Source organism: Natrix helvetica (assembly GCF_964273705.1).
Source record: "Natrix helvetica genome assembly, chromosome: 12".
Taxonomy (NCBI): Eukaryota; Metazoa; Chordata; class Lepidosauria; order Squamata; family Natricidae; genus Natrix; species Natrix helvetica.
The window spans coordinates 17,408,623-17,426,998 of record NC_138556.1 but is presented as its reverse complement, the minus strand read 5'-3'; positions in this window follow the sequence as shown (position 1 = coordinate 17,426,998).

Below are 18,376 nucleotides of genomic sequence, written 5' to 3'. Positions count from 1 at the left end.
TAAAACCAGCCAGTTTTCCTCGGTTCGCCTTCCAGCATTTGTTCTCTCCTTCTAAGCCTGAAAAGAAAAGTTCTGAGAAAAATTAGGCGGCATATTTTCCGAAATAGGCAAATAAAGAGTCAAGCTGGAGATGAAACTCAAGTACTTTGGCCACCTGATGAGAAGGAAGGACTCCCTGGAGAAGAGCCTCATGCTAGGAAAGATTGAGGGCAAAAGAAGAAGCGGACGACAGAGAAGGAGGTGGCTGGATGGACTCACCGAAGCAGTCAGCGTGATCTTAAATGGACTCCAGAGGATGGTAGAGGACAGGAAGGCCTGGAGGAACGTTGTCCATGGGGTCGCGATGGATCAGACATGACTTTGCAACTAACAACAACAACAAAGCCAAGCTGGGCAGTTTTCTTGGTCTTCCTGGATCCAGATGAAGGAAAAGGGACAGTCACAACTTCTCCAAGTCAAACAAAACAGTTTGCAGGATGCACTAGGCTTTTAAGCTGGAGAACTTTGAATGTATACAGAATCTTTTATCTTCTATCACAGCCCTCAAATATTATTTCAGTTGGGCACCATTGGAAGGAACTCACGCCCTTTCTGTATGCTGTTCAGTGGACAGGGATTCTTTTGCAAAACCTTGCACTTTAAAAAGAGCCACAAAAGAATCACGGGGCCCTAAGGGACCTTGGAGGTCTTCTAGTCCAACCCCCTATCCAAGGCAGGAGTTCTTATACCATCCCTCCCCCCCAAAAAAACAGTTGTCCAATCTTTTCTGGAAAATCTCCAGTGATGGAGTACCCACAAATCTGGGAGGCAACATGCCATTCCATTGATTAATTATTCCCACTGTCAGGAAGTTCCTCCTTATTTCAGGGAGGCATCCCTCTTGGTTAAACTTCCATCCATCCTGCGCTCAGGTACTACAGAGAACAAAACCAGCACCCTTTTCCTTGTGACCTTCTGGGAGTCAAAATTCACAAGTTGCCAAATTTGGAGACCTCCCCCCACCTTGAAATAGATGAATAAATGCTGTGAGAAAGTGTTAAAATATTCATGAGTAGGAGAGACATGGGAACAAGGTCAGCCAATGAATAGTCCTAGCAACTAAGTCAGCCAACGGGAGCTTAAACACATCCGAGTCTGTGCAGAGAATTGAAACAGAAACTTTAGCAGTCTGCTGCTCTTGAGAAGTAAACTAGCAGTCGGCCTGGGCCTGTCCGCTGAAATGAAACTAATTGCTTGTGTTTGCCTGTAACTCTCCTGACTTGTGTTTCCTTGGAAGAACCTCCTGTTGGTACGGTACATTTATTCATCTATTCTTATGTATATGATGAAGTTAATGAATCCTGCTGCCTCAGTTATCTGTGTGTGCTTCTGGATTTGAATTTATGCGGCAAACTCTGACAGAAAGATTGATCAGAAGCTGGGAAACATATAAAAGGAGAAGCACATTGCTAGTCAGAGGTCATTGATAAACACAGAATTCACTGCTACGACAAAAGACACCAGTCCTTTCTAAGGTGAATTGTTTTCTTGACGTGCCTAAATGTCCTCCCCTGGCCTTCCTCTTGCTTATTTGCTTCTCTCACGTTTTGGAACAGCAGATAACTTTATCCAAGTGGGTTAGATTTCCAGTTGGATTTAGTTCAAGGGCAGAGAAAGGGTGAATCGACACCGGAGCATTTCCAGCGGAAGGACGAATCAATAACCTCTTTCCTTAAACTCAAGGTTGGCCCTACGATTAGGTACCGTGAGACGAACAGCTTCAGTTGCCAGTTTGCAGAGCGCAAAAGTGTCGGCTTACTCACAATATTTTTTTAGGCTTTGAGGCGGTTTCCTGTTGTAGCAACCCGTTCACCTCTCTTTTTCTTTCTGCCTCGTCCGGCTCCAATCCAGAAATCTGCTTCGTTTCATTCCTGAAAAGGCCCCCGTTGGCTTTTTTTTTTTTTTGCCTGCCAACGTCCCGGAAGGGTGCTGAACGAGCTGCAACTTTGAAGCACGTAACACTCAGCTAACGCGAGAGAAGGAGTCCCAAAAGGATTTACAAAAAGAACTTTGAGGAAACAGATCAGCAGTGGGATTCCCTTCCCTTCCTTACCAGTTCGCAAATGTGAGTGTGCACACGCCAGTTATCAGCTGCCTTTGGAGTCAGACATCAGTGAGGTAGATGAACAGCTGGAGCCTGTTCCTGATGTGCGCATGGCAAGAGTTGCCAGGTGAAGGGAAGAGCTAAAGAACAGGGGTCGACCTGGGAGGAAGGCCACAGGTGGACGGTGAATGGCCTCCCCCATAGGGGATAAAAGAGGGGAGAAATGGGAGTGGAGTTTGCAGGAGGCAATTAGTTCTTTCCTGCATTCTTGCCAAGTATTGTGGAGTCTGAAAGATATCGGCTGGCCACTCTCCAAGCCTGATAAAGGTCGGTCATTGTGAACTACCTTGAAAGACTGTTGGCTGGGATGTTGCTGGAGAGAAATTCACTGTAAATTGAATTAAAAGGTGTTTAACGGGATGAGGACTCGGCTCCGTGCTGCTGGGGAAGCCTCGGTCACAACACGTCCCAGGAAAGCACATGGAAGCACCTTGAGAGGAAAACAACCCGATTACACGGGAGAGAAATACTACGGCCAGGTGTTTCTTGGATGGAAGGCCAAGATCCCACCTTAGGGATAGAGAGAGATCCACCAAGAGATCAGCCACTACAACTTGAAGTAGATTTAAAAGGTTGACCCAGGAGCCTTAAGGATTCTTGAGGGGCCGTTGAGGATAGACCAAAAGTCTCACTGTCGCCGATGAGTAGCCACATCCCGCTCAACTTCCTTAAACTTCTCATCACCCTGTGTAAAATTAACTATATCAACACTTTCGAGTGTCCACACCTTTTAACTTGCCTTCGGAAAATTCCCCTGAGTCTGGCCTCTCAGTTATGGCCAGAAAGGAAGATTATACAAATAGTAAGTCTATCTTAGCCTATTTTCCATGCTTGGGGGGGAGGGGGGAGGGGAGCCTTGCTCAGCCCCTTCTTCTCACAAATCCTTGGAATGCTGAAGTTGCTTGGCCCGGTGCAGAAACTTGAGCGATGCAATTTTATGGTGTTGTTTATATATTGAGGGAAGAAAAAAATCAAAGCCGACACACGTACTGAGCCTTCCTTGGCTTAAATCAACGGCATTGCCTTAAACACACACACACACACACACACACACACACCAGAGATGGGTAGCTACTGGTTTGCACCAGTTTGTGCAAACTGGTAGTGGAAATTGTGACCGGGTCACCGAACCGGTAGGGGACGGCAGGCTGGCCACGCCCCTGAACCAGTTCCCTGGTTGCCCATGCCATTGAGGGCATGCTTCTTTGTCATTTTATAACGTTCTGCTCATACACAGAACAATTTATAGGCAACTGTGCAAGGAATGTGTGGTGGGCGCATGCAAAGCGCATGCAAAGCACATGCAAAGCACATGCAAAGCGCACGCAAAGCGCACGCAAAGCAAACTGGCCGTAATGCTGGCAGCAACCCATCTCTCTCTCTCTCTCTCTCTCTCTCTCTCTCTCTCTCTCTCTCTCTCTCTCACACACACACACACACACACACACACACACACACACACACACACACATACATATCAAGCCCCGAAAGCTGAGGTCTCGACCCTCCGAAGCCTTTTGGCCCAGAGCTGGTATTTTGCCAGTTAGCACCGGTTTGGGCGAACTGGTAGTGGAGGTGGTGTGAGGCTCCGCCCACCCACCCAGATGTTCTGCACATGCCCAGATGTGCTGCGGGCGGGCGCGCTCCCGCTACCAAACCGTATCCTATTATTCCTTGGAGGCCATCCCACTGTGGGAAGCCCAGGCGCCCGAAAACCCGAGTTTGATCGGAGGATTTTGTGTCTTTAAACTCTGGCCGTGTTTTAATTTATTTTCCCCCTGCTGCTTCCAACTTTCAGCTCAAAGGCTGCAGGAAGGAGGCCAGCTCAGCCAAGTCGAGGGGGAGATTGGGGAAGGCTAAAATAAAAAAAAATAAAACCAACATCCCCCCCCCCCCTAAGCTCGTGATGGGAAGTTGGTGGACGGTCCCCCCCCCCGCTTTTCAAGTTGCATGTGGGGGACAGTTGTCCCTCCAGCCTTTTCTCCAAACAAAGCAAGCCTCCAACCAAGCCCCCCTGCAGAAAGCCACAGAAATGTGTCCTCTATCTTGGCCTATTTTTCCAAGTTTATTTGCTTCCCCCCACTCCTGGTTCCCCCTCCTTCCCCCCACTCAGGGATTGGAAATAACAGAGCTGATGTCATAAAGCAGAGGAACTCTGCCAGGAGTGAAATGTTGGATAAACTTACAGGCTCCACATCATCCTTTCCTGGCCTTCCCATCCCATTTTGTCTTCCCTTCCCCCTCCAGTGGGGTATGGGATGAAGCCTGGGGATAAGGGAACTGGGTGATGAAGCCCCGGAGTAGCTCGCTGGCATCTCCCAATCCTTCAAGGGTTGGCACAAAGAAGAGAGAGTTGACTTAGCTGGTGGCTGGCTTCCTCGTTGGCTTGATGCATTGGCAGTGAAGATCAGAAGGGGTGATGATGTGACTGTGGGAAGCTGTGACCATTGTAACTGTGTGCGGGTTGCCAAGTGCCCCGATCCTGATCCTGTGACTTTTGGGGACACTGCAACAGCCACAACTTCAAGGACCGGCTATAAGTCTTCTTGTTGAACACTGTTGTAGCTTCGATTGGTTACTGAACAAGAAGTCACTAAGTGAGGACTACCTGTAGAGTCAAAAGCCCTCCCCTGTCTTTCACTGTTGACAAAGCATAATAAGATCCCTGACGACAACAATCGGACCAACCACTTGGTGGGCTCTGTAGTAACCTGGGGTCTCTGGCCTGTTGGCAAAACCATCTCTTCCTGCTTTTTGAAAGAATGTCAGGTGTGGGGGGGAATAACCTTATTATTACTGCAAGGATGATGTTCCACATATATAGAATAGAGTAGAATAACAGAGTTGGAAGGGACCTTGAAGGTCTTCTAGTCCAACCCCCTGCTAGACAAGAAACCCTACACCACTTCAGACAAATGGTTATCCAACATCTTCTTAAAGTATTCACAACTTCTGGGGCATTCACAACTTCTGGAGGCAAGTTGTTCCACTGATTAATTGTTTTAACTGTCAGGAAATTTCACCTCAGTTCTAGGTTGCTTCTCTCCTTGGTTAGTTTCCACCCATTGCTTCTTGTTCTACCCTCAGGTGCTTTGGAGAATAGCTTGACTCCCTCTTCTTTGTGGCAACCCCTGAGATATTGGAAGATTGCTATCATGTCTCCCCTAGTCCTTCTTTTCATTAAACTAGACATACCCAGTTCCTGCAACCGTTCTTCGTATGTTTTAGTCTCCAGTCCCCTCATCCTCTTCGTTGCTCTTCTCTGCACTCTTTCCAGACTCTCCACATCTTTTTTACATCGTGGCGACCAGAACTGAATGCAGGATTCCAAGTGTGGCCTTACCAAGGCCTTATAAAGTGGTATTAACCCTTCACGTGATCTTGATTCTCTCCCTCTGTTGATGCAGCCTAGAACTGTGTTGGGTTTTTTTGGCAGCTGCTGCACAGCTGGCTCCTATTTAAATGGTTGTCCACTAGGACTCCAAGATCCCTCTTGCAGTTACTACTATTGAGCCAGGTACCACCTATATTGTGGTATCTTCAATTCCTCTCAGCTTAAAAAGAACGCCTGCACGGCGTCCTCTCTGCTTGGAAAACAATGAAGTTTTGCAGCAATATTCAAACAATTGTCCTTCAATGAGAGTCTCTCTTTCCTTCTGCTTCAAATCCATGGATAATTTAAACATTGAGATTGGATCGGCTCCAAGCAGGGCTCATTCATCGGTATTGGTTTGTTCCCAGACCCTGGGGGTGGGGTGGGGGTCTAACTTGATCACGGGCTGCGGTTCTTTTTGGCCTCTCTAAATGTGACCACTTAAGCATGGTGGTCTCCAAGACAGAAACTTGCATTTCCTGAAACAGATGGGACCTTCGCATCAGATTTAGATCACGTCTGGGGGATTTTAGGCCATCCAGATGTTGCGGAATGGCATCTCCTCCTCCTTGGTCATGCTGCCTGAGGCTGCTGAGCGTTGTGCAACATCTGGAGGGCCATAACGAGGCAAATTTGGGGAAGAATGTGACAGGGTGTAGAAAGCGAGTGCCGTTTCTCCCACTGTAGCAAGGAAAACCAGGAGAGGTGGAGGCACGCAAGATCCTGTTTCAGATTACTTAAGCCTCTGAAAATGCAAACAAAGCTGGGTATGCCTTCGAGCCAAGGGGTGTGATCAGAAGATCAGAGCTGATGGGAACATAACAGCCCCCCCTCCCATTCCTCGAAGCTGCTGCTCTCTTCTGGCTTAGGCGTAGCTGAAGGAGCAAGTTCTCTGCTATCTTGAGCAGTGCCCCAACCTGTTGCGGCCCGCCAGCGGCCAGGGCAGCTGGCAGCAGAATCGGACAGTGAGGAAGTTGGGGAGGAGCATGGGCCAGTCCTGGAGTCTGGGGAAGGCTCGGACGAGGGCTCTGCGTCGGAGGCACATGAGATGGAGCCAAGGCTGTCTGGCAATGATCAGGTGCCTACGGAGCTAGGCAGCAGTGAGACAGAGGAACAGCTGGAGCTTGTTCCCAGTGTGCCCATGCACAGAGTTGTCAGATGAAGGGAACAGCTAAGGAACAAGGGTTGACTTGGGAGTAAGGCTACAGGTGATTGCCCCCCTCCCCAGAAGAAATAAAAGAGGAGCAAAAGGGGAGTGGAGTTTGCAGGAGACAATTAGTTCATTCCTAATATTTCAGACGCCGTATTGCGGCGTCTGAAAGATATCGCCCTGGCCACTGTCCAAGCCTGGTAAAGGTCGGTAATTGTGAACTATCTTGAAAGACTGTTGGCTGGGCCTTTGCTGGAAATAAAAGAGGCGCGAAAGGGGAGTGGGCTTTTGCAGAAAACAATTTGTTTGTTCGGTCGTTAGATTTGTTTCCTGTGTGTGAAGATCTGTCCATGAATCTCAGAGACTCTGTGCCCAGTCTTTCCTTGCACAGTACCTCATTTGGAAAATATTGACATGGCAGCTTTCCAAGATAGATAAGGTCTGTGGTCATAACTTCACCTTTGAAAGACTGTTTGCCAGGCCTTGGCTGAATGGGAATGAGAGGAATTCACATTCATCTAATAAAAGGGGTTTTGTTGGGACCAGGACTCTGCCTCCTGCTCTGCTACCTCAGAGCACAAAGATCTTGAGTTGCCAAAGGTCACCTCACCTTTCAAAGTAGGAGGGATCCAAAGAAGTCCAATGGGTGCTCTGGAGTGGGAGTCTTGCAGAAGGGCTGCCTGCTGAAAAAGCAGGAGCACCAGTGATGGTGGGAAGGTGGCTTGAGGAGAGGCTCTGGCGTGGCAGAAGGCAGCTTTCCCTCCAGGGAAGACAGCGTGCTGGGGTTGACCTACTTTTCCTGGCAAGAAGAGCTCATTCCAAAGAGTGAATAAGCAGGTTCTTAGAAATGGGAAGTTTGAAGATATGAGAGAGGAGGAGAGGAGACCAAGACCCTGGGAACCAAGAGCTTCAGAGGAGGCTCTGTTAGAGTTCACCCTAGCTCACCCTTGATCCAGTATAAGTAATTTTTCTGAATCAAGCATTTATGTTTGTTTAAATGAACATTGGATCTCCATGACCTACTGGGGTCATGGCTAAGGATGCAGTAATGTAGGGCTAGTCTCCTCCTCCTCCTCCTCCTCCTCCTCCTCCTCCTCCTCCTCCTCCTCCTCCTCCTCCTCCTCCTCCTCCTCCTCTTCTCTTCTTCTTCTTCTTCTTCTTCTTCTTCTTCTTCTTCTTCTTCTTCTTCTTCTTCTTCTTCTTCTTCTTCTTCTTCTTCTTCATCTCCCCCTCCTCCTCTTCTCCTTCTCCTCTTCTTCCACTCCCCTCCTCGTCCTCTTCTTCATCATCTCCTCCTCCTCCTCTCCTCCTCCTCTTCTTCTTCTCTTCCTTTTCCTTTCTTCGGAAGAAAACGCCAACCCCACGATCCAGGAGTGGATGGTCAATCATTTTGGGCTCAGTGTGTCCAACAACATTGCTGGGGAAGTTTTTGCTATGGGATTTCCTTATACCTCCTAAAAGTCTGAGGATTTTTTTTAAAAAAGCCGTATGGCTGACCAGGAGATTTGGAGTCTGCACTAGATGGTGCCATTGCGCAACTCTTTGAATCTCACCATCTGAAATATCTCACAAGAAGACGATTCAGGCTATGCTTGACCACATCCAACTCATTTATATAATCTTAGATTTGCCTCCTTTTCACGTTTGAAGCAATTGGGGGGTCTCTGTGTTGGAAAGAAGAGCTCAAGGATAGATTGTCTTGGAGAAAAATCTACTTATGTTATGTCAGCATTAGGCGTTGAAAAAAAAAGATAGCACATAGTCAGTCAGTCAGTCAGTCAGTCAGTCAATCAACCCTATATCTAAGGCAAAGCCAGTTTGCTCTAGTGGTGCAGGCCGAAGAGCAGGACAACGTGAGTTCTAGTGCTACCTTAGGCATAGAAGCCAGCTGGGTGACTTTGGCCAATGATGAGGAGATGGTGAGTTCTACTCTTGCCTTAGGTATGGAAGCTATCTGAGTGACTTTGGGCCAATCACCAGGAGACAGAGAGTTCTAGTCCTGCTTTAGTTATGGAAGCTATCTGAGTGACTTTGGGCCAATCACCAGGAGACGGAGAGTTCTAGTCCTGCTTTAGTTATGGAAGCTATCTGAGTGACTTTAGGCCAATCACCAGGAGATGGAGAGTTCTAGTCCTGCTTTAGTTATGGAAGCTATCTGAGTGACTTTAGGCCAATCACCAGGAGATGGAGAGTTCTAGTCCTGCTTTAGTTAGGGAAGCTGGCTGGGTGACTTTGGGCCAATCACCAGGAGAAAGTGAGTTCTAGTCTTGCCTTAGGTATGTAAGCTGGCTGGGTGACTTTGGGCCAATCACCAGGAGACGGTGAGTTCTAGTCCTGCTTTAGCTACGAAAGCTGGCTGGGTGACTTTGGGCCAATCACCAAATAATGAAGCAATGAACGCTGCGGTCTAAATAATGACACTTCCCCCTCTGTAGTTTCTGGTGCGATAATTGATTGGACCTTGGATTTCATTGTTCTTGTGCTCTCAGTTGCCTAACTATGTGACTCAGAAACTTATTCATCAGCTGGTGGCTTTGCCAGGGACCTCAACCTGACCTTGGTGGAGAACACAATGCTCAACTATGGATCCAGGATATCTCCTCTGCTGTCTTCCCTGGGAAGGAAAATGAGTTTTTCTCTCCAGATAATTTATCCCCAGGAGCGGCAGGAACATGACAGATTTGTGGAGACGGTACTAAAGTCGTATTTTTTGTTGTTGTTTCCTGGATCTTCTCTTCTCCCCTTGGCTTACAAGTGTTGGGCAGATGTGTTAAATCAGGGGTGTCCAAACTTGGGAACTTTAAGACTTGTGGACTTCAACTCCCAGAATTCCCCAGCCAGACATGTTGAAGTCCACAAGTCTTAAAGTTCCCAAGTTTGGACACCCCTGGCCTAGACCATTTCAGACAAGTGACTGTCCAGTCTCTCCTTAAAAACCTCCAGTGGTCAATCAATCAGAACAGAGCTGGAAGGGACCTTGGAGGTCTTCTAGTCCAACCCCCTGCTCAAGCAGGAGCACTTATACAATTTGAGACAAGTAACTGCCCAGTCTCTTCTTAAAAACCTCCAACGATGAAGCAGCCACAACTTCTAAAGGCAAAGCTGTTCCACTGATTAATAACTTTTAAGAGTTGTTGTGGACTTTTAACTCCCAGAATTCCCCGGCCAGAACACGTAAAAGTTTGAAACGTACCGGATTAGACCAGAGGTCTTCAAACTTGGCAACTTTAAGACTTATGGACTTCAACTCCTGCTGGCTGGAGAATTCTGGGAGTTGACGTCCACAAGTCTTAAAAGTAGCCAAATTTGGGGACCCCTGGATTAGACCTTCATATATTTGCCCTTAGAAAATTTACCAAGCAAAAATACATTTGAGATGTGAAGACATATTAAAGATCTGGAAAAAAAAATATATTTAAAAGTGTCAACTTCAACTTCCAGAAATCCCCTAGCCAGAGAGATTCTGGGAGTTGAAGTCCACAAGTCTTAAAGTTCCCAAGTTTGGACACCCCTGTTCTAAATGGAGGGTAGACTTCCTTCCAGCCAACTCTACATTTCGCTGGAGGTCGCCGAAAAAGCTCCCCTAGTTACGAGGATGCTGTTCTTTCTCTCTTTTCGAATTCACTGGCAGCTGAGTTGCTGGATCTCAGGAGGCTTCCTTCGTGGGGGCGGGGGCAGAAGCTGCCTTCTAGCAAAGGTCAACGAAGTGTCTGTGAAAAGCGGGAAAGGAAGTCTTTTTCAGAAAGCTTCAGCTCCCTTAATAGCGGCCGACCCTTCCGAAAGCAACCTTTGCAAAATGCAATTAAACTGGGTAATGAATTGAAACAAGAGTAGTACACCCCCCCCCCCCGTCTCTCTCTCTCTTCCTCTGGCACCACTCAGTTCGTTGTGAAAAATACAAGGTTGCTCCTGATTGCATAAGGGGTGAGCAATACATCTGAGAAGATAATGCTCCGTGGGAAGAGATTGCAGGCAGTCAATAAGTTTTCCAAAGCTACCCTACCCTACTTCCTCTGGTCCTTCAGGGGCTTCCTGTTTGTTATTCTCCTGGCAGTGCCTTACAAAGACGTGATCGAAATGAATAACTAACAGCCGTCTCAATTTTTAAAAGGACTTTTTTTTAAAAAAACCCAAACTTTTATTACTTTATAAGTGACTCGTAAGGGAGTATTATCAGGGATAACTCATATTATAAGGGACGCGGCGGCTCAGTGGCTAAGACGCTGAGCTTGTCGATCAGAAAGGTCAGCAGTTCGGTGGTTCGAATCCCTAGCGCCGCGTAATGGAGCAAGCTCCCGTGACTTGTCCCAGCTTCTGCCAACCTAGCAGTTCGAAAGCAGGTAAAAATGCAAGAAGAAAAATAGGAACCACCTTTGGGGGGAAGATAACAGCGTTCCGTGTGCCTTTGGCGTTGAGTCATGCCGGCCACATGACCACGGAGACGTCTTCGGACAGCGCTGGCTCTTCGGCTTTGAAACGGAGATGAGCACCGCCCCCTAGAGTCGGGAACGACTAGCACATATGTACGAGGGGAACTTTTACCTTTAAGTTACTCAAGATGGAGAATGTGCATGTTACTTCTTCCTCCTCCTCTTTTCCCCACAACAACAAGGTGTGAGGTGGGTTGGGCTGAGAGATGGGGGATTGACCCAAAGTTATCCACAGCTTTCATGTCTACGATTGGGACTAGAACTCACTATCCCCCGATGATTCACTCAAAGTCACCCAGCTGGCTTTCATGCCTAAGACGGGACTAGAACTCACCAAGTCCTGTGGACTAGCCCAAAGCTATCCAGACAGCTTTCATGCCTAAGGCAGGACTAGAACTCCCTATCTCCTGATGATTGCCCCAAGTTCCCCAGCTGGCTTTCATGCCTAAGGTAGAACTAGAACTCACCTAGTCCTGGGGATTGGCCCGAAGTTATCTAGCTGGTTTTCATGCCTAAGGTGGGACTAGAACTCCTTGTCTCCTGGTGATTGCCCCAAAGTTATCCAGCCAGCTTTCATGCCTAAGGCAGGACTAGAACTCCTTGTCTCCTGGTGAATGACCCAAAATTACCCAGCCGTCTTTCATGCCCAAGACGGGACTAGCACTCACAGTTGCCTTGGCAACATCCTCTTGAACAGCTTTGTTGAGACGACCTCATTGCCTTATCGGCCATGATACGGTTAGCCAACACAAGCTTCCAATATAAGCAAACATGCTGTTTATTGACTGATGACTGGGTTGAATGCAGAGGGGGAACATCAGGCTCTATGCCTCATCCAGCAACTGGCTAGAACTGAACGTGTCTGGTATCTCTTGGTTGAATGTTGGGAAATCCATCTCCTCTGAGAACCTTGAATGGAAACTGCAAGAGAGGACAACCATGAGCTAAGTTACAACTCTGGGTAGATCAGTTCCACGGGCAGAGTGAGCGGGTCTCTATCTATCCATCTGACAGACGTCTGCCTGAATACCATCCCTTAACATCTTGCTCCGGACACCTGCCTGCATCCTTTGACTTAGATGATTAGATGTGGTCCAGTTAGGCATTCAGGGTGGCATATCCACTGTATAAAATAGCCTGACAACAGTTCACTTAGGGACTGTGTTAGAATATTCATGACTGGGAAGAGACATGGGAACATGGTCAGCCAATGAATAGGCATAGCAACTAAGTCAGCCTGGGGGAAGCTTAAACAGATCTGAGTGCTGTGGTGAGAATTGAAACTGAAACTAGTCTTGTCTCTGTCTGCTCTGAACTGAAACCTCCTCTCTGCTGTACTGCTGCCTGTGTTTGCTTGTAACTACTACTACGTTGGAGAAAACCTATATTGGTATTGTAGCACATCTTCATGTGTTAATATGTAGATAAAGAAGTAAATGAATCCAGCGGAATCAGTTATCGTATGTGCTTTCTGGATTTGATTTTTCTGCAACAAACTCTGACGGACTGTTTGAAATCACACCCAGTTTTGGGACCCTTTTTTTTTTTACCATGGCCATTAAGCCAATCACACGATCATGATCAAATCTGGCTTTGTGGAAAGCCAGTTGGGAAGGCAGCAGATGGTGATCACACGAACCCAGGATCCATCATCGATACATCCCGCTTGCTAAATCCCTGAATGTTGACCCTATGACAATGGGGATGCTGCAATGGTCATAACCTGAGGACCAGTCACTTCCTAACTTTGCTCAGGCTGTAAAAAAAAAAAAGACAGTGGGAGAGATTTATGCGAGACTGGCAAGATCCTCTTAATGTAGTCTTCCAATACAATGGAATTACGATTGTCGGATGAGCAGGCACAAAAATAGCCAGGGAAGTGATCGAAGTCTGGGAAACGGGCCGCTGGTCAGTCAACAGGAGTGCTGATTTATCACCAGCTTCTCAAGTGCTTAGAAAGCGAGGGCTGGGCAGCCCAAGCAAGCCATCAACACACCCCAATCAACACACCCCAAAAGCCACCAACAGGCACTGTAAATGCCACACCCAGAACAGCACACACTCTGCTAGAGGGAAATTCCCCGAGGATAGGCTTTCAAAAGCATGGAAAATGAAACTTCTGGTCCCAGATTGGATGTTGCGAAACAGAATGAGCTCATCCAGTCCTACTGCCTGGTCTACCTGAGAAGATTGATATCCAACTTTGAGGGTTTTCCTTCATGGGACCCTCCTTGGGGGACTGACCTACAGAGGCTTCCGGAGATGGGACACTTCACCGTTCCTTCTCGTGGCTTCGTCATTCGGGCCCAGAGCCATCCTCTGGTGCATTTTGCGGCCCAGGAAAGGCAGTGGCAACTTCATCCTAAGTTGCCATAGCAAACTCCACCACAGGTATCGCCTCTTCACCATGCCTCCGTAACATGTGGTCCAAGCCAGGATGACTGCCTTCTTGGTCAGCTTCTCCTTCGAACAAGTGCCTCCCTCTCTCTTCTCCCTCCTCCTTTCTCCCGGCCTTAACTTTGCTCTTCCTCCACTCAAGGGCTGCAGGGTGTAAATGCAAGTCCTCCCTGACCCCAACCAGAAGGACAAGGATGGCAGTTGGAAGAACAAGATTCTAGAATTCTTCTTTGATTCTCTTGTCAACTCCCTTCTGGCCGTTGGTCCTCATTTCCTGCTTTTTTCCTCCTTAAACCAGGCTGACCCTGACGAATCCCACCCAAATGGGGAAAATATCCAGAAAGGAAGAACGGCGCAATAAATATTCCATGACATCTGAAGGATCTTTAATGTTCCTCCTCTTAGAAATTGTAAGAATTTCCCAGCCTCTTTTTCATTTGATGTTTAATCTTTTTTTTTAAATTATCTTTTTAGATTTAAAAGATAGCTCAGCTCATTTAATAACCGGGTCACTAACTTAGCAATCGCAGTGATTTGCTTGGCTAGAAAGGTCTTAAAACGGGGCAAAACTCACTTAAGAAACATCTCAACAACAGAAAAGTTGAGCTCAATTTGGGTTGTAAGTCGAGGTGTACCTGTCCTTGATGATTTATATTTATGGGGTGGGCAAATAAGATTCTTTGCACAGGTCAAAGCTCTCAAATTCGGCCACAGCGCTCCCTTTCCCTCCCCCCCTCTCTCCCTCTCTCTCAAATTTCTCTCTCAAATCGAGTTCTTATCAGCTCCAGAAAGCTACGCCTGTTTATTGTTTGAATGTTTACATCTCCTGCCTCTTTATTATATTTTGATCCTGCCTTTATTATGGGATATTATCCCCCTATTATTATCCGCTTCTTCTCCCCCTCTTGTTTCTGTTATAAATGAGCACGGCATCAAAAATTACAGGCATAAATATCTATCGAGCGGAATATGATTACGATGTGACTGTCAATAAACAATAAAACCACCCAATTTCTCTTTCTGCATGATTTGGCCGGCTGCTGTGACTTACTATTTCTATTTTACCCATTTGGGCAAGATCTCATTCTAGGCATTTCCTTAACTGTGTCGGAAGGGAGAAAAACTAACCGATTATCAAGGGTGGCTCATCTGCTTCGGATAACCAGACATATGCAGACAATTAGGGGAGACAGGATAGCAGTCTTCAGATATCTCAGGGGTTGCCACAAAGAAGAGGGAGTCAAGCTATTCTCCAAGGCACCTGAGGGTAGACCAAGAAGCAATGGGTGGAAACTAATCAAGGAGAGAAGCAACCTAGAACTAAGGAGGAATTTCCTGACAGTAAGAACAATTAATCAGTAGAACAACTTGGTTCCAGAAGTTGTGAATACCCCAACACTGGAAGTCTTTAAGAAGATGTTGGATAGCCATTTGTCTGAAGTGATGTAGGGTCTAAGCAGGGGGTTGGACTAGAAGACCTCCAAGGTCCCTTCCAATTCTGTTATTTTCACCACGCTATTTAAAAGATGCTGAGACTCTAGAAAGAGTGCAGAGAAGAGCAACAAAGCTGATTAGGGGACTGGAGGCTAAAACATATGAAGAACAGTTGCAGGAACTGGGTATGTCTAGTTTAATGAAAAGAAGGACCAGGGGAGACATGATAGCAGTCTTCCAATATCTCAGGGGTTGCCCCAAAGAAGAGGGAGTCAAACTATTCTCCAAGGCACCTGAGGACAGAACAAGAAGCAATGGGTGGAAACTAATCAAGGAGAGAAGCAACTTAGAACTGAGGAGGAACTTCCTGACAGTTAGAACAATTAATCAGTGGAACAGAAGTTGCCTCCAGAAGTTGTGAATGCCCCAACACTGGAAGTCTTTAAGAAGATGTTGGATAGCCATTTGTCTGAAATGGTATAAGTTTTTCTGCCTAGGCAGGGGGTTGGACTAGAAGACCTCCAGGCTCCCTTCCAACTCTGCTATCGTATTGTATTGTAATTGGGTGTACACACACACATACAATCTCTCACACATGCAGAAAATAAAACAAGCACTTATCCAAGCCCCAATGAATAAGCTCAGATCAAGACCAGCTTCAGGTTTTATGGGAGTGATCTTCAGGGGTGGGTCCCAGGAGCTGGTTATGGCTGGTTTACTCAGGCTGTGATTTGTGCATGCTTTGCACGCATGAACGTACCATAAAAATTGTTTTGCGCATGCACAGAAGCCAAAAACAAGCTGGTGCTGCCTATGGCGCCACCCGGAGAACCGGTTCGGGGGCGTGGCAGGCCTGGGTCACTGCCAGTTCCAACAACCCAGGATTCCAAACCATTCCCGGTTCGGCTGAACCAGCCGAACCAGTAGGAACCCACCACAGGTGATCCTGATTTTTACAATCATTTGGAGGACTGGAAGTTTTTTTTTTTAAAAAAGAATAATCATTCCTTGAACCTCACCGGCATTGACGGAATCTCCATCGGTCAATTGCAAAAGGCAGCTTTACTCAGAACAGCTTACATCCTGCGGACGGTACTTTTTAACGACGTCCAAAAACGACATCTGCCGAGCCGAGACCCTTGGGAAGGACTCGATGGATGGATAAAAAATGCCAAATCCAGTCTGAACATCTGGCTGGCTGGGACAGTGCCTGCTTTTCTTCAAGAAGACAGGTTGCAAAGCCCCCGGGACACCTTCCCAGGTGTTTACCAGCAGGTGAAAAAAAAAGGTATGATTCAACAGCCTTGCCATTTTCGACGACAACTTCAAATAAATCAAAATATTGTTAGGGTTTTTCCCCGCTCTTCTACATCAGAAGGGATTTGATTTCCTGGCAAGTAACTGTATTTTTTAAAAAATGGCATACTTACTTACAGTAACCTAGACTTGAAAGATGTTGGAGATGATCCTATCAAATTGGCTAGGCAGAGGATGAAATAATGATGGAGTTGGCCCGCAAAGCATTGATGAGGGTGATGTTTGGACTTTAAAGCAGAATATAATTAAATACCTTAACGCTGTTTTTGATCAGAGGAATCAAAAGCAGATAAAAGCTAAAAATAGATGAAGTTCTCTGGCTATGATTAAACTCAATCAGGCATGGGAGATGAGAGAGAGAGAGGTGGAGAGAGAGAGAGGGAGAGAAAAGGAGAGAAAGGAGAGAGGGAGAGAAAAAGGAGAGAAAGGAGAGAGAGAGGGAGAGAAAAAGGAGAGAGAGAGAGGAGGGAGAGAGAGAGAAAGGAAGAGAGGTGGAGAGAGAGGAGGGAGAGAGAGAGAAAGAGAGAGGAGAAAGTGAAAGTGACAGAGGAGAGAGAATGGAGAGAGAAAGAGAGAGAAGGAGAGAGAGAATGGAGAGAGAGAGAGAGAAGTAGAGAGAGACGGAGAGAAGGAGAGAGAAGGATAGAGAGGGGAGAGAAAGAGAATGTAGAGGGAAAAGAGAGAAGGAAAGAGAGGAGGGAGAGAGAAAGAGAGAGAAAGAGGGAAGAAAGAGGAGAGAGAGAATGGAGAGAGAAAGAGAGAGAAGGAGAGAGAGAATGGAGAGAGAGAGAGGAGTGAGAAAAGGAGAGAGAGAGAGAGAGAGGAGAGAGAGAATGGAGAAAGAAAGAGAGAAGGAGAGAGAGAGAAGGAGAGAAGGAGAGAGAAGGAGAGAGAGGGGAGAGAAAGAGAATGTAGAGGGAAAGAAAGAGAGAAGGAGAGAAAGAGAGAGAGAGAGAGAGAGAGAGAGAGAGAGAGAGAGAGAGAGAGAGAGAGAGAGAGAGAGAGAAGGCCCAGTCATAATTTAAAGAAATGTGACTTGCTATGAAATCAAATGAGATCCAAGGGATCCTTTGAAGAGAATTGTCCCCTTTTCTTAAAAAAAAAAAGTTGCTGATAACTATCCGGGGCCTCCCCATGACAGATCTGAATCATGCAGGGAGGTAAACCTTCAATTTCCCTTCCCCGAAGATGCATGATTAAAATTGCCTGCTTCAAAGCGAAATCTGCAATTATCCTACAGGCACGGAGGTGTGCCTTTCAGACGAATTGAAAATGATATCCAGAGAAGACGCATTAGTAGAGGAAGATGAAGGGTCCCTGGGTTCCTTCAAAGAAGACAAACTTTCCCCCAAAAAAGGTTGGACTTCAAAAATAGATCAATCAGCTGGAAGTAAAACTCGAAGTAATTTACAGGAGATTATCGGAATGTTTGACTATAGAGGCCATGAATCTTCCCTGTCCTGAAAAAAGAAGACAGGAAAAACGACACGAAATGAAGATCATATTTTGGCTTCTCCTCCTCCTAGCCTCCCTCCAAGGTGGTCGGTTCAAACAAGTTATTTCTTTGCCATCTCTTTTTAGTCTGATTTTAGCTGAGAAAATAGCTCATCACCTGTTTGTCCTTCTAAAGACCTTTCCATAATCAAAATATATATATTTTTCCCCCCTGACCTGGCCCTTAAAAAAAAAAAAAAAGAAAAGATTAAAAGAAAATCAAACATGAATTTTCTCCACTTCTCCCTTGATGGAGTTAATTCTCCAGACACGGTCGCCTCGAACAATTTCACGGAGAATTTATCTCTTAGAAAAGGGCCGATGCACGACTCCAGTTCCATCTTTCCCTACTTTAAATTGTGTTTTTCCTTTGAAGTCTTTCCTTTAAAGCCACCGAGTGGCATTCCCCTTGTACAAAGTGAGTAAGATGGCCCTGAAATATTAGACAAATGCCTTTTTTTTCTATGGCATCATTAAAGGAAAATGTAGGCGAGTTAATTTAACAATCATGCATGTATTCCCCCAGAAAATGCATTGACTTTATTGAATTTAACTGACTTTATTCCCAAATGTTAACATGTAAGACGGAAGTATTGGGCATTTTATAATCTTTTGATGTTATTTCTCTAGGCCAGTAT